Genomic DNA, 16736 nt, shown 5'->3' on the forward strand with positions numbered 1-16736 from the left:
GTAAGGTAAATAAATACTTCATCGAGTTCTCAACTGGTGGCACTACAATCAGCCATACACAACATGCTGAACCCTATTCTAGTGGAACTGAAGGTCTGCTGACGACAGTCAACAGTCCGGCTTTTCCTGATGAGTGCAGCGTGGTTTTCTCCCAGCAATGAGCAAATGCAGAGAAGTTCCTGATTGGCCCACACTAGATTATCCCCCCTGTTCCTAACACTCCCAGATTCCCATTAAAATAAAATATCGTTTTTTAAGTTAGAAAAAACAAAAATCCACTTTATAATTTTTAAGCCTTGTACATAATAAGCAAAGTAAATCATAAATGTAACTCCCATATAAAAAAATAATATGTAAAATCAGCCATACTTCAAAATGTATCGAAAATCGTACCCACATGTGGAAGGTTCTTATATCATGGCATATGCACAGATTTCAATAATTCATTGTGTCGGGTTGTGGTCCCGTGGTTAGTGTCGCGGACTCAAGTCAGAGTTTCTCGGCTCGAATCCACTCTACTACAATTTGAAACCTATTTCTAATAATGAGCCGCTTAAGCTCACAGAAATAGTATTAAATTGAAATATTTGTGTAAATAATAAAAACACACAATAAGAGAAGAAAAATATTTTCTTCTCTTTTTTTAAATGCAATGTGGATGTTGAATAATGAGCAGAATGGTGAACGTTTGAACGGTGAACGCACGAGTATGTAAAGTGATCACTTTAGCCAGTCAAATACCAGGTCATAAGCCCCTCAGACGTCGAGAAACGATAGATGTTTCATATGAAGTTGAGACACCTATAAATTCAATTACATATTTAGTTGTGTTGTCAGTAAACTGATTATGGATGCTAGGCGTAACCAGTCAGGCACCTCATGACGACTACTTCGTATCTTTGAACATATGTACGCATGTAAATAACGAAACCTATTTTAAGAAAACGGTATTTTTCGCTCATACAGACAATACCAGAAAACCAATTAGCATCTTATAAATACTTGCTCTAAATAACTCTTATCACATGGAGTTTTTTTTAGTTGAAATCCTAAAAATGCACCTTATTATTTGCTATAAAAATAACTTAATATAAATAGTTTCACTCGTAGTATAAGAATGCGGTTTCACAAAATGCCGAACCCTCTAGTGGAACGGAAGGTCTGCTGACGACAGTCAACAGTCCGGCTTCTCCTGAAGAGTTTTCCATGGTTTGATCAAATGCTGAAGATATTCTGATTGGCCCACACTAGATTATCCCTCCTGTTCCCAACAGATATTAAAATAATAATAAAAAAATAGTTAGAAGAAACAAAAATCCACTTGACGATCTATAAACATTGTTCACAGCAAGTAAATAAAAAAATTAAGGCATAAGCAAGGTAAATAAAATAAAATAAAATTTCATTAAATAAAATAAAATAAATTAAATTTTAAAACGGTTTCTGTTTTCGCATTTTCTTCGATCTATTAGCGGTAACAGCTATAAAATCGAGTGGATCAGAAAGCTACTCGGATAACTTAATAAATCTATTATTGGAATGCTGACAGCATCTAGCGAGACTGTCAGTCTGTCCAGAGCATGACAGACAACAGCTATCCAGTAACAGACAGATAGAACGAGAAACTCAATTCCGCGAGTAGGGTATCATTACAGAACATGTCATGAGAAGAGAAAACACCTACACTCCAAAGACGTCTCGACCAGCAAGGCGGCTCCCGTTTTCAAGGGTGGCACTGCACTGGCACATTCACTTCTGGCAACACTCGCGACAGGGCAGCAGGAAAAATACAGGATTTTTTTTGGTGTTTTTGATACTCGCAGGGGATCACTGGTGAAGTTCGCTGGTGACACGTCACTGGCGCGGGGTCTGGGCGCGCTACGGAGGTCTGGTGTCTCCGACGGCCGCGGAGGAACTGAGGAGGCCCGGAGGCCCGAGGGGCGGTGCCGGTGCACTCCGCCGTCTCCCCTCCCCCCCGCCGCCTCCCCCGCGCCCTCCGACGGTCGGACGGCGGCATCGCGAAAACCAAACCGTGGGACGAGAGGCGAGACGTCTAACATCTCGAATCGATAACTAGTTGGAGATACCACGACGTGTGAACAGTTTGGGAATAAAAAAATAATAATATGAAAAAATCGAAAGAGACGTTTTGCTGGCGGAACGGGTATATGTGTGCCCTCGGCACGGGCAACCTCAGTGAGGGCACGTTACCGTTATCTGTAATTGGTAAGTATGTATATGTGAATGATGATTATAAATAAATAAAATAAAAATGTACTTAGTAATCTCTCGTTCCATTCCAATGCGTACCATACACCACAAATTGCACTGACATTTAATACAATTATAGATAGCTTTATATTTGTCACTGCTTTTAATCTTTGATTTTTGTCTAAAGACTTTAACGAAATATACAGGAATATGACTGTCTGGCTGTCATGTAACTTCCTCGCAGGGGTAATTGAAAGCTGTCTCGACGCATTCCCAGATCTGATACAGAAGCATCTAGGCTTCCTGACAGACCTTCTCTTGCAAAACATTTTTTTTTAACTAAGTTGCGAAATTTATTGAGAATATGAATTTTTTTCAATATGTGTGTCCTCGCAGGGGTAAGTAGAGAGATAGAACGCCACACCAATCTGTCTTTGAAAACAATCTTCGGCTCTTCTATTTTCATGCATCTCCTCGTACATACACGCCGATTGTTCTCCTCCTGGCCTTACCACGCAAAAGTATTTGAAATATTTGATCATCCAAAGTTTTGCTCCTAATTTTATCTCATTACTTTAGGAAAACAAATTAATGAAAAAAAATGTATTTTTCAAATTCCTTTGTTTATTTTTTTGGCATAAAAATATATTTATTAACAATTTTCTTTTCAACGTCATATATTTATATCGAGAAAAACTTATTAGCTTCGAAGAAACGGAAAAGGAAAAAACGGAAAGCAAAAAATTCAATTGCGTAAAATGTTAAGTTAAAAAAAGTTAAGATGTGGGCTATCGATAATCCCACATTAAAGCAACATGTGATGATATACTCGATCAAGTTCGTCATGAATGGCATTTACGAAGCCACAAATGACTGCACAGTTTGCGAACCGCCGCCTTTCGCGCGCCACACATTGAGAAGCCCTTGTGCGAATAGCGAAACCCGCGTCGGAATTCCACGACACATCTCGGTGCAACTAATTCAAGATTATCCATAATAGCTGAAGTGAGCACGGGCCGAATATCCCGTGCGGCGGCTCCAGACGGTGCGCCCGTCCTCCTCCAACCGCCCCCGCCGGAGCGAGACGGAAGATGACCTTCGGCAATTCAAAAGGTAAACGATCCTTAGGCCGATAGACTTAGGTTCATTGTTTTGTGAAAAAGCGAATGCATCGCCGGGCGCCGTACGCAGGGCATACGCTAATACCGGTTGCCGAGGCATTTCAACCTTATGGACGTAAATGAACGTCGGTGCGAATTTTCTTCGGAAGAGTATCGACGTTAAGGCTTAGATCTCAAGCTTGTCTCAAAGGTTCAAATCAGAATGCGTTTAGCCACGCTCAGGGCTGGTCGTGTGCTCACCCTATTTTTTTTTTCAAAAAATTAATATTATATATTTTTTTGTTTTTAGAATATTTATGGAAAAAATATTTATGTATATTTTTAACTCCTTACTTTTCAATAACTCTCTCTTTTCATAACCATGTAAGTAACTATGTATGTCGAAGAAAAAGTATTTTTTTCAATGCAAAAACTATGTTTTAAGAAGAAAAAAATTACGCAAAATGTTATCTGGATTTAGAGAAAATAAAGTAGAAAAATATTTGTGTTAGTGATAAGTCATATTTTTTCATTTGTTTCCTTTAAATATATTGTGTTGCCTTATGTTTTTTTATATGCCAATTTAGTTTTTTTTAACTTTTGTTTTGTTTACCTTACTCCCATGTCCCAAAATGAGTAATGGGAATTACTCATTGGGAATTAAAAAAAAATCATCTTCACTGTTACCTGGATTTAGAGAAAATTATGTTGCGACTTAACGAATACTGGCCCTCCAGTCTTTGTTTAGACCGGGGATGCAGACAAAAAGTGCTATAATGATTGGCCTTCTTCAGCTTAGCTAAGCAGCAGCTAAGCGCAGGCCTCGCGCTGTCTCAGCACGAAGTGGAAGCGGGAGAAGCGTTTCTAGTTCAAGTGTAACAAATACGGTTAGAGCAATTGCAGAAAACGGGCTGAAAAAGCCGGCCGGGCATCCGCGTCCGGCAGACGGAAGAAGGTCACGAGAAGCAGGTGCAACGCCGGATTCTCGGACACTAGCACAATCACACACCGGTATGCGGGAGAGAGGAATCGCTGATCAATCTCTCTATTCCGGTCAGTTCGATAACAAGCCTGACGTAAAAACACGTCGCGCTAGGAAAACTTCACAGAGTGTTAAGGTGGGGACTGAAGGGATTCATTTCGTCGTAACGTAATGGTAGGGACTGACTAGAGCATTCCGTCGTAACATGGCTCGCAGCGAGCATCCGAAACTATGGATGGATACGTTATAACGAAATGACTCGGGTCAGTCCTCACCATAACACGTTACGACGCGAGCATTCGTATAGTCAGTACAGCGTTTCGAGTGCTCCATCAGAAGTCGGATGCACGCCGCAAACGACGTTACGATAAAATGCTCCGGTCAGCCCCCCATCTTTAGACGAATCGGATTTTATACGCATTTTTTTGTTTTGTTTATTAAAAGCATTGTTTACTTTGTGGTATGGTAATATAAGACTCTCCTTATCATTCATCGTTCACTTTGCGTAATACCACTTTAGTAAACACTAATCACTTCGTGACTACCGGTCTTGGAATAATCATTCCATCACCAGGTCATTAAAATAAAATTATTACGGTCTGACATTTGTACAAAAATAAAATTGAAAAATATTAAAAAGAAGTTTTTCTCTCTTTCTGCCTTTCAAAATTTAATTTTTGTGCAAATGTCAGTCTGTAATAATTTTATTTCAATGACCTGATGATGGAATGATTATTCCGAAACCGGAAGTCACGAATTACTGTTTATTAAAGTGGCGATACACAAAGTGAACGATGAATGATAAGGAGAGTGTTACATGCATTTTTTTTGCAATCATACAGTGCAGCTAACCCAGCGAACGTTGTCCCGTACAGGCGAGCTTAATGGTAATGAAAGTTTCTGTACATTTTTTATATATTTTTTCGAACGAATTAAAACAAAATAAATATACAACATTTTGAGTGTGTCCAAATACTTATTCACAAATCTGGATTGTCTCCAATTATAGGAGATATTTTTCATAATTAAAATGTAACTTTGTTTTAAAATAACTATAAATATTTTATTTTAACTTAATTATAATGTCTACCGGTTTCAAAACTAACCGCTTTTTTATCAAGACTGATTAATACTATCAATCAGTCTTGATAAAGAAGCGGTTAGCTTTGAAACCGGTAGACATTATAATTAAGTTTTAATAAAACATTTATAGTGATTTTAAAACAAAGTTACATTTTTATCATAAAATGGAAAATCACAAACTTAGTGCTTCAAATATAAATTACAGATATTTTTCCTATTATTTTTTTATATTTCAACATAGATGAAGAAGAATATGGAAGTCCGGCCTTTTACATCATGTTGAGATGTCAAAAATAATATCAAAATTATGCTATATTTTTTTTTACATATATTTTTTTGAAATTTCATGGTACACTCAGCACTCGGACTATAGTCGTGTCTGTACTAGCTGCCAGCTCAACAAGTGGTCATTCCGGCGACGGGTGATTCACTATACGATCGGTGAACGGTGTACAGTACATTAGGTACAAAGTCTGCATACACACAGCCCCACATCTGGTCATCGATTGCACGCGGAAGTTGACGTTTTAACTACGTGTAGTGTGTAGTTAAGATAACGTGATACCTTAAAAAACCTTCAGGTTTTACCTAAAAAGATATGTTGCACAGTAAAAAGTTCAATAAGTGGCTTGATATTTATTTTTAATACATTGTATTATATTTTTAAACTTTAAAAACGTTCTCCTGAAAAATCAAGTTTTTTTATTTATGACGTTCTTGAAAGGAGTGAGCGATATGTAGTATCATTTAGCCTTGCATTACTCGTGACAGACAAATCGCTCACTCCTTTCAAGAACGTCATAAATCAAAAATCGTCAATTTTCAGTTGTGCATATTTTCGCAATGCCCAGAAAATGTACTATATTCCAGCAAAAGCGGCATATTTTTAACTTAATATTTACCCGCTACAGGGCAGAAAGTGTTGTTTTTGCATTTTGAAGAAAAGGTATCGTTTAATTATTTTTTAAATATAAGTACTATATATTTTTCAAATGGAAAAAAAAACCTTCAGGTTTTACCTAAAGAGATCTGTTGCACAGTAAAAAGTTCAATAAGTGGCTTGATATTTATTTTTAATCATTGTACTATATTTTTAATCTTTAAAAACGTTCTCCTGAGAAATCATGTTTTTTGATTTATGACGTTCTTGAAAGGAGTGAACGAAATGACTAATAATCTAATAATCTTTTTAAAAAAGTGGCGTAAAATTTGCCACCGGAACGGGAAAAATATTATCACGTAACGCGTGGTTCCTCAACTGTTCATATATAGCATCTGACGTCTACATCTACAACGTGCGCATGCGTGGTACTATCGTGTTCTATCGTTGTGTATATGTACGTCACTCTCTTTTGATCCACTCCCATGGCGTCAGAACGTATGGCTCTCTTTCTCCTTCTCTTTACGCTACATCTTTCTTCTCTCTCGTGTAACAAAACGTGCCCAATAAACGTAACCTAGTGATTGTGAAGTAGTTAATATGTATATGTATGATGTAAAATATATAAATAAATAATAATGAATGACCCGACACGCAATGCTCTCAAAAGATATATTGGAAAAGGTTACTACAATATGACGTGCAGACGGCGCCATGAGCCATTTGCGTCTTCTTAACCCTTTGGCTACCAGGACTTTTGGGGTTGCGATTTAAACATAAATAATTCAAAAGTAAAATGTGCACGATAATTAACAAATACTGTGTGCGATTCCGATTCCGCGGCTTCACATGTTAGCCAATGCTTTTGAAAGTATAGATTTATTTAATATATTGTTATCCACCTTGAAATCTGTACTTTCTCAGCATTTCTTCTCCATGTTATAATGAATAAATTTAAACGTTGTGTTTCACTCTCTCTCGCTGCTCGCTGATAGTGTGTGAAGGAGACGTGTATTTACCAGTGCTTACTATTTGTTATTTTATTATTATTTTATGTCTAAGACTTTTTGTTTCTCAGTGTATTCATTGGTGTACTTTTATATTAGATATTGTGTATATGTATTATTTTAAAGGCATCAGCCCTTCAAAAAAAAATTCAAGAAAACACGTATTTTCATACAATAACACGTATCTAAATACGGGACGGTCACTTTCAAAACGGGACGAATGGTCACTTTAGGTATATCTCACTTGAGTACCAAGAGCCGATACATATCGCTCACTCCTTTCAAGAACGTCAGAAATCAAAATTCGTCAATTTTCAGCTGTGCATATTTTCGGAAAGTCCAGAAAATGTACTATATCCCAGCAAAAGTGGCATATTTTTAACTTAATATTTACCCGCTACAGGGCAGAAAGTATTGTTTTTGCATTTTGAAGAAAAGGTTTTGTTTTTTTTTTAAACATAATAAATATTTTTCAAATGGAGAAAAAACCTTCAGATATTACCTAAAAAGATCTGTTGCACAGTAAAAAGTTCAATAAGTGGCTTGATATTTATTTTTAATACATTTTATGATATGTTTAAACTTTAAAAACGTTCTCCTGAAAAATCAAGTATTTTGATTTATGAAGTACTTGAAAGGAGTGAGCGATATATCAAAATTTGGTAGTCAAAGGGTTAACAATAATTATTCGACATTGTGTATACTGTATAATGTCAGATAAAAATAATTAACAAATGAATCATATTAAAGGTCTGACCGCAAACAAGAGAATATCGTTCAACGCAAATATTGCTATTCAAAGTGACGCAGAAACGCGAAACACAAAAGACACAAATGACGTACCCGTTTAATCACATTTTGTGGAAGATTTGTGCTTGGAAAATTAAATTGAAATTAAAAATTACACAAAGAGATCGACGCTTAAACGCTGAGAGAAATCACATCTTGGACGTAATTTTTATAAGTTAATAAATTAATATAGAAATCACAGGACAATGGGTAATTTTCTCATTGAAGTCTGTTGAAAAATAAGAGAGGCGTTAAATATTAAACTCTAGTCATTTTGATACACTGACAACAAAAGAATTTCCTGACGTCATCTTTGAACGAACTATGAACATATTTTTTTACAAAATATAATTTCCTTCAAAGGCTCAAAGGATTTCAGTGCGTCAGTTTTAGTTGCGTATACCTATGTACATTAAATTGTAAGAGAAAAAAAAGTTTTTTTACTAATTATATTTACTCTCGCTACATTTCACTTCACTAATGCATTTACACTACACTCACTTCACTAATACATTAACATTACATTTCACTAATAATTTTTACATAATCAGCTGGTAGGTATATATGTATGAGGACATGCATGAATTTGGAAGACGCGAAGATTGTTTGCAGAGACAGATTAGTGTGGGGTTCTTTTCTCTCTGCCTATATATTAGGTATATTCTGCGGCATGATGATTATTTCGTTTAAAATATACTTAAGTGTATACTTTATTATTATATATACTGTTTTTATTATTTTTTTTAAAGAGAAACATTCGTTTTTTTACTATTTGCACAAATATTTCAATTTCATAGAAATAGGTATCAAATTGTGGTAGAGTGGATTTGAACCGAGAAACTCTGACTTAAGAGTCCGCGACACTAACCACGGGACCACAACCCGACATACTTGATCACTTAAGTGAATTTTCGTTTTAAGAATATAAAAATTTGTCCATGGTTGACGACTCCCGGTCAGACCAGCAAAGAGATGGATTGACAGCTGGGAATCGACATCGCAGGAGGCTAATTAAACCCCTTAAAAACAGGCCACAAAGCCTACACCAAGAAGAAGAAGAAGAAGAAGAAAACTTGTACATTCTTCATACACGATCTAGCTTTGATATTTTCCAATGTTCGATATTTTAATAATACAAATGAATATGTTTAAAAAACATTATTACAGATAGCATTGAAATTCCTGATTTCGAAAAACATAATGGTTTATTTTTAGCAAAATTCGACAAATGTAAAAATATAGCATTCTCCGAAAAGAAAAAATAGCCGCAATGCGTCAACAAACTGCTCTAAGAATGTAAAACGTATTGTATTCGATACGCCAAATAAGAATTTTCAATAAAAATAACAACGTTGTGTGGAAAAAAACCATTCCAAGCATTCCAAGACCGCGTAGAAAGTAGCGGTTTGCACGAAGCATCAATGAAAACATTAAACTGTAATACTGCCATTAATCTTTACTTTAACCAGGCGGTTCAACAAACTTGGCTTCCTAGGCGAGATTTTAATCGTAGGTTTTAGGTAACCGGTTTGGGCGATTATCGTCTTCGGAATCACCGTGAATAACGATATATGTGGTACAATTCCCAAAACGTTCATGTAATTTGTGATTTGTAATTTGTATTTTGTATTTTGAATATTCTCAATGTTATTAGCATTTAAAATATTCTAGTGGTAAAACACTAAGTGGCTAGTTATTTTTACTTTTGTATTATTTTTTTTACTAAAATGTTAGTAATATTAATATAAGTATATGACCACCCACCGCTGAGTGGTCATATACTAATATTACTAACATATTTGTAAAAAAATAAATGTTATTTGTAATGTATTGTCCGCCTCTGTAGTTTAATGGTCAGCACGCTCGGCTGCCGTTCTGGAGGTCCCGGGTTCGATTCCCAGGGGGGTCAAATAAATATAAGTGATTTTTTCACTGTAATATTTATTCAATATTACCCTGGACTGGTACCTGAAGCGGAGGGCTGATCACCTTTCCTTCGTGTGAACGATCAAGATAACACTGTGTTCATATGAAGCAGTTCCCTATGCACCATTGGGGTGCGGATAAGGGTTTTATTATTTATTATTATTATTTGTAATTTAGATTTTTATTTTTTTATTTGTAATTTGTAACTTGTCATATACTCATATTACTAATATGAGTATATGACAAGTTACAAAAATGTATAAAAAATTGTAATTTTTTTATTTTATTATTTTTTTATTTTATTTGTTATTTGTAATTTGTAATTTGTAATTTGTTATTTGTCAATTGTAATTTGAAATTGGAAATTTGTTCTTTTTAATTTGTAATTTGTATCTGTAAATTGGTTTCCCATTAGTCTGCCATGGTTCCATCGAAAACGTTTGACATTCAAAATAAGCTAGACCAAAAATGTCACCATTTTGTTGAGTTAATTTTACCATATCAGAAAACATTAAGAAGGTTCGCTTCTAAATGTGGTGTTTCCGGAGAATACTGTAAGAGTTTATTGAGTAACAAGTGAGGAAAACCTCAGATAAGCAAGGAAATTTCCAAAAATCTTGATCAAAACCAACATAGTGAAAGCTAAGACATTCAGAACGATATCGCGATGAAAGTAGAAGAAGCATAAGAGTTGGCACAAGTTCTATGTCAGCAATGATAATTGATTGACTAAAATAGCCAATCTGTAGCCAATAAACCAATAGAGCCAAATGGCAAAAGCGATGGCTTTAGCTAAGAAGCTTAAACAGGGCTGATGTCCAATCTTCAATTTAAACTCCCTCAGTCATCATCCCACCCACAACTATCAGTTCTAAAATCATATATTGCTTCTGAGTTTGTATTTTCACGTGTTGACAAGAATATCTGTAGTTCTCGAAACTAGTCGTGTTTATATTGATCTGTTCGCCTCCGTAGTGTAATGGTCAGCACGCTCGGCTACCGTTCTGGAGGTCCCGGGTTCGATTCCCAGGGGGGTTTAATAAATAAAAGTGGTTTTTTCACTCTAATATTTATTCAATATTACACTGGACTGGTACCTGAAGTGGAGGGCTGATCACCTTTCCTTCATGTGTAAATGATCGAGATAACACTGCGTTTATATGAAGCAGTGCCCTATGCACCATTGGGGTGCGGTAAGGGTTTTTTTTATTTTTATTATATTGATAAACTCAAAGGTGGTATTATAAATTTTAGTAATTTTTACATATATTTTTTAAAACGGATATGATTGTGAATAGGACCAATGGGTGTGTTATAGCGCGTTATCACGAGGTGTGTGGATGTTATTAGTTAAAGTGGAAAGATAACCTTGGAGCAAGCTCTGGTATGCTGCAAGTGTCTCTTGACCTAGGATAAGTATTAAGAAAAAACAGGTACATAATGCAAATTGCAATACAACAGATTTTTTGTGCTCTCTACGACTATTTTAAACTATATAGGAATATATTCATTGAAAATCGTAGATTCGATTTTTTTCCTTCATTTTTATTCGTTAGAAAAAAAAACAATTAATAGGCACGTGCGTACCTGAGCTATTCAGCTAAACGCGATGTTTGTGCTATGGTTAGCTGATTGCGTGGTTCAGAGTCACGCCAGCCGTTTGTACTACTTAGTTTGACTGACTTTGACCGTGAAACGAAAGCTAAAGAACGTCCACCGCTAACCGCTGGCTGATGTAAAGATCAATGCACACAACATAAACAGTTTTTTTTCATTCGCAGAAGAAAACAAATATATTTGGAACCGAAACGAATCTGTCTGCATAGTGTTGCGGTTGGTGCTTTTGGCTATATGTGTGAGGTCTCGAATTCGATTTCAACGTGGGTCAAAAAAAATGTCAAGCGGCTTTATTTAGTAGATGAAACGCAGATCAAACGAGAAACGGTTTATTATCTTAGTTACCACCGCATCGATCAAATGCAATGAATCCCCTACTCAAATTTAAATGATGATTAGGCCCGGAAGAGGGTCAATACAATCTCAAACTCTTTAGTTGAACGGCTTAGAAGAAAAAAGAGGAAAAAACTAGGAATATTTTCCAAACATTTCACACACATATCGCTCACTCCTTTCAAGAACGTCATAAATCAAAATTCGTCAATTTTGAGTTATGCATGATTTCGGAATGCCTAGAAAATATACTATATCCCAGCAAAAGCGGCATATTTTTAACTTAATATTTACCCGCTACAGGGCAGAAAGTGTTGTTTTTGCATTTTGAAGAAATTATTTATTTTTCTTTTCAAGACCGTCATAAGTTAGTTGTGACTGACCCATTGAGCAGGAACGTTCTTGTCGATTAGTGCAATAGTGTATTATTTCGGCATAAAACAGTGTTGCACAAAAGGTAAGACCATTTGTAATTAATAGTTTTGTATCAAGAATGTATTATTTTGTTTTGTGTCAGTATTGCAAAGAAAACAAATAGCGTCCTGTCTGGTTTATATTGATTTATGACGTTCTTGCACAGTAAAAGCGTGACATCGACTGTACTATTTTAACTTATGACACTATTGTAAATAAAACTTTCTTCCTTTTACAAAGCGGATTTGAACTAATTTGTTTTATGACACTTTTCCAAAGAAAAATTCGTCCACTATAAGAAAAATGTGCAGTTTATTTAGGAATGTGTCATTATTGCCAGTAAAACAATCTACTATTTGTAAGTTGCTACAAATTGCAGCATGCGTCTTTCTGCACTTCTTAAATTGATAATTTACGTTTGTCCTTTCTATATTCATCATTATGACTTTTCGAGGGAAAAATGTTGATAAAATTAGTAATAAAAGATGTAAAACAATGCCAAAAAGATGCTTTATATAGAAATACATCCGACGGTAAAGGTAATAAAAATTGTACGAAAGTATACTAAATATGCAGTCAATGAAGTTCGTTAATGTCTTTATTATATTTTGTGATTGTTTCAGGAAAACCGATTTACCGAGTTAAAAGCAAACTCGATTTCAGTGGTGTCAATGATGATATTCTTCAGCCGGCAACAAAAAGCAGAAAACCGGTCAAAGAAAAACATCTAAAGATGTTATTTTCTATTCTGATAATTGCAGTGGACAGCAGAAGAACCAATTTATGTTAGCCGCATACATTTTTGCTGCCCGCAAATACATTATCGATTCAATCACACATAAAGTTTTGATAAAGGGCCATACCCAGAACGAAGGGGATTCCGTTTACTCTTTAATTGAAAGAAAAATAAAACAAGCACTCAAAAGTGGGCCAATTTATACGCCAGAAGGTCTTATTTCATTAATCAGAACAGCAAAAAGAACACTATTTTCTATAAATGAACTTTCATTTGAAGACTTCTTTGATTTAAAACTTTTGGCCTCTGACGTTGTTCATCTCCGTGTCCTCAAAAATAAGCCAAATGATCCTGTTCAATTTAAACAGATTAAAGTGATGCGAATTTAAAGAGATTCCCCTAGTTCGTTATTTTATAATGGGGAATCTTATGGGGAAACAGAATTTATGGAGGCCATCATTATAAGAAAACCTAAGCCATGTAAAAATATACCGCTAAAGCCTGCCTTCGTCCAAAAGCCTAAGATTTCTGACGCTAAAAAGAATGACCTTATGCAACTTATTGAAAAAAATTGAATATCAAAGGTTTATAAAACTTTTTAAATTAAAAAAGCAACTGTGCCTTTAGTGTTATCAAAAAACTGTTTTATACAGTAGCTTATATTTTTTTAAACTTCTATATTATTATCTGTTGTATGTTGTATTATGTATCTACGAGCATTGTAATTGTTACCATTAACTTTTTGGACATTTTTGAGAAAATAAAATTGCATTGCCTCTATCTGTGTTTTATCCTTAAAACCAAAAATATCCCAAACCCATATTTTTTATTTGAACTCCATGATTATTTTTAGGTATAACTGCTTATTTGGAATGAAATTGTCTCAAGATAATTCAAATTCAGACTTCCAAATTCTATTTGTTTTAGTGATAATAATGACATATTTTGACATACTTCTGGCACAATTACTGAAATTTTGAGCAAGAACGTCATAAATCAAAAAGTAATGTTTAAATATTTTTTTAAATATACTAAATATTTTTCAAATTGAGAAAAAACCTTCAGGTTTTACCTAAAACGATCTGTTGCATAGTAAAAAAATTACTAAATGACTTGGTATTTATTTTTAATATGTTTTATTATTTTTTTAAACTTTAAAAACGATCTCCTGAAAAATCAAGTATTTTGATTTATGACGTTCTTGAAAGGAGTGGGCGATATGTCGCTCACTCCTTTCAACAGCGTCATATAAAAAAAACTTGATTTTTCAGGAGATCGTTATTAAAGTTTAAAAATGTCGCTCACTCCTTTCAACAACGTCATATATCAAAAATGGAAAAATTTAAGATATGCATGTTTTCGAAATGCCCAGAAAATGTACTATATCCCAGAAAAGCGGCATATTTTTAACTTAATATTTACCCGCTACAGGGCAGAAATGTTGTTTTTGCATTTTGAAGAAAGGGATTGTTTGATTACTTTTTTAAACAAACTAAAAAATTCAAATTGTGAAAAAACATTAAGATTTTACCTCAAAAGATCTGTTGCACAGTAAAAACTTCAATAAGTGGCTTGATATTTATTTTTAATACATTTTATTATATTCTTAAACTTTAAAAACGATCTCCTGAAAAATCATGTTTTTTTTTATATATGTATGACGTTTTTGAAAGGAGTGAGCGATGTGTCTTGTCGGTGGAGTTCTTTTAACATTTTTTTACATATTAATATGTACATACAATTTCACAATTTTTACAGTGGTAACTCACGATCATTTACCCATTCCATTATTTTGCCTTTGCTCCATATTTTGTTTGCCCTCTTGCCTCCACCGGCAACGGATTAAAAATGCTCAGAACTATGCATTGAAGTCTTCTTTTACTATATTTATTATTCACTCTGATTACACCATTTGTCGCGCTTGATGATCTGGATGTGGACTGGCCTTTACCTCCGTTCCTGACCTAGGTCAAGCGTCACGCAGAGACGACAACGAGCCGCGCAAGGTTTTTTTGACGGATTCCTGCCAACCCACCGGACGCGGACACGGCCCAAACATTCGGTTCCGCTGAGAATACAAACATTCCAACAGCTGACGTAACAAAAATAACTGTACAGTATGTACCACATGTCCGCCTCCGTAGTGTAATGGTCAGCACGCTCGGCTACCGTTCTGGAGGTCCCGGGTTCGATTCCCAAGGGGGGTAAAATAAATATAAGTGATTTTTTCACTGTCATATTTATTCAATATCACCCTGGACTGGTGCCTGAAGCGGAGGGCTGATCACCTTTCCTTCATGTGTAAACGATCAAGATAACACTGCGTTTATATGACGCAGTGCCCTATGCGTCATTGGGGTGCGGATAAGGGTTTTATTGTGATTATTTTATGTACCACAACCTTACGTTTCCTATTAACTATTAACTCTAAACCACGGGACTTGTTACAATGTACCTTAATACGAGACTATCGTCAAACGTACGATGGTAAATAAAACTCACATTTTCCAAAAAAATTGTCATCTCATCATATCACCCGAACTAATGGGGCTGTGGTCCGTTTGGATTTGGAAAAGTTCGGATTAGCCGAAAACTTTTTGAAACAGTATTATTTTTTGAAATCTCATCAAAGATGAAGAAGAATATGGAAGTCTGGGCATTTACGGGCCTGGCGACCGTCACAGGCCGCTTTAAGTGATCACTTTACACACGTGTAACATTCACCAATTCCACTCATTATTGACAACCACACTACTCAAATTCTTGAAAGCTCTATATATATATATATATATATATATATATATATATATATGAACCAATTTTGAAACATTGTTCTTGAATCACTAGAGCTTCACTAGAGACATCTATTGGTGAGATGAAAAGATGCTTTTTACTGCGCAGAAACTCTTTTATTAGTATGTGAGGTCCGAATGCTGAATTATAATCACACACATGAGAAACGCCAGAAAATATCATTTTCATTTTTATTATTTGAGCTTATAATTTGACCAGATAATTTATTTACAACATTTTGAGTGTGTCCAAACACTTGTTTGCAAAATCTGCATTATCTCAATTACAGGAGTTATTTTCATATTATTTTTTGACATCTCAACACAGATGAAGAAGAATATGGAAGTCTGGGCATTTACGGGGCTGCATGCATGGCTGAGATAAGCATTATCGATAAAATTAAGAAAGTTGTGTTGAGATGATTTGGACATGTGGAACGAATGAGTGAGGCCAGAACGGTGTAATAAATTTATAAGGCAAACGTACTTGAAAATAAAAGCAGAGAAAGACCGAGTAATCTTGACAGATCGATTATGTATTTCCAATACTTGAAAGCGGACACGTCAGGAGTCGGAATAATCGACGAGTACGTATAAGAGATGCGAGAATAAGGAAGAGGCGAAGATTGTTTGCAAACAATGATTAATGTGGCGCTCGATTTGTAAGTTAATAAAAACATGTTTTTATGTACTTAAAAATATCTACTGTTATTTTTCTCGTAGCTGTGACAATAATTTATATTTAATAAAACGTAAAGTCTATTTTTTTTATGCAAATTGTATTTTTTTCAGAAACCTGTAGTAGTGTGCATTTAGTCGATTAAAAATGAATATTTAAATATTATTTCTCCATGTTTTACAGTAAA

The 16736-nt window shown here is 35.0% G+C and overlaps 1 long non-coding RNA gene across 1 annotated transcript; it reads left to right on the forward strand.

The window, feature by feature from the left end:
• The first annotated feature begins 3145 nt into the window (after positions 1 to 3145).
• LOC148301184 (uncharacterized) lies at positions 3146 to 13856 on the forward strand. The gene is made up of 2 exons (XR_015838835.1): positions 3146 to 3324; positions 12966 to 13856. It is a non-coding gene; the product is annotated as an uncharacterized LOC148301184 (long non-coding RNA).
• Positions 13857 to 16736: the final 2880 nt, after the last annotated feature.

Source organism: Brachycentrus maculatus, unplaced genomic scaffold, assembly GCF_059751285.1.
Source record: "Brachycentrus maculatus isolate JH-2025_06_01 unplaced genomic scaffold, ASM5975128v1 h1tg000592l, whole genome shotgun sequence".
Classification (NCBI taxonomy): Eukaryota; Metazoa; Arthropoda; class Insecta; order Trichoptera; family Brachycentridae; genus Brachycentrus; species Brachycentrus maculatus.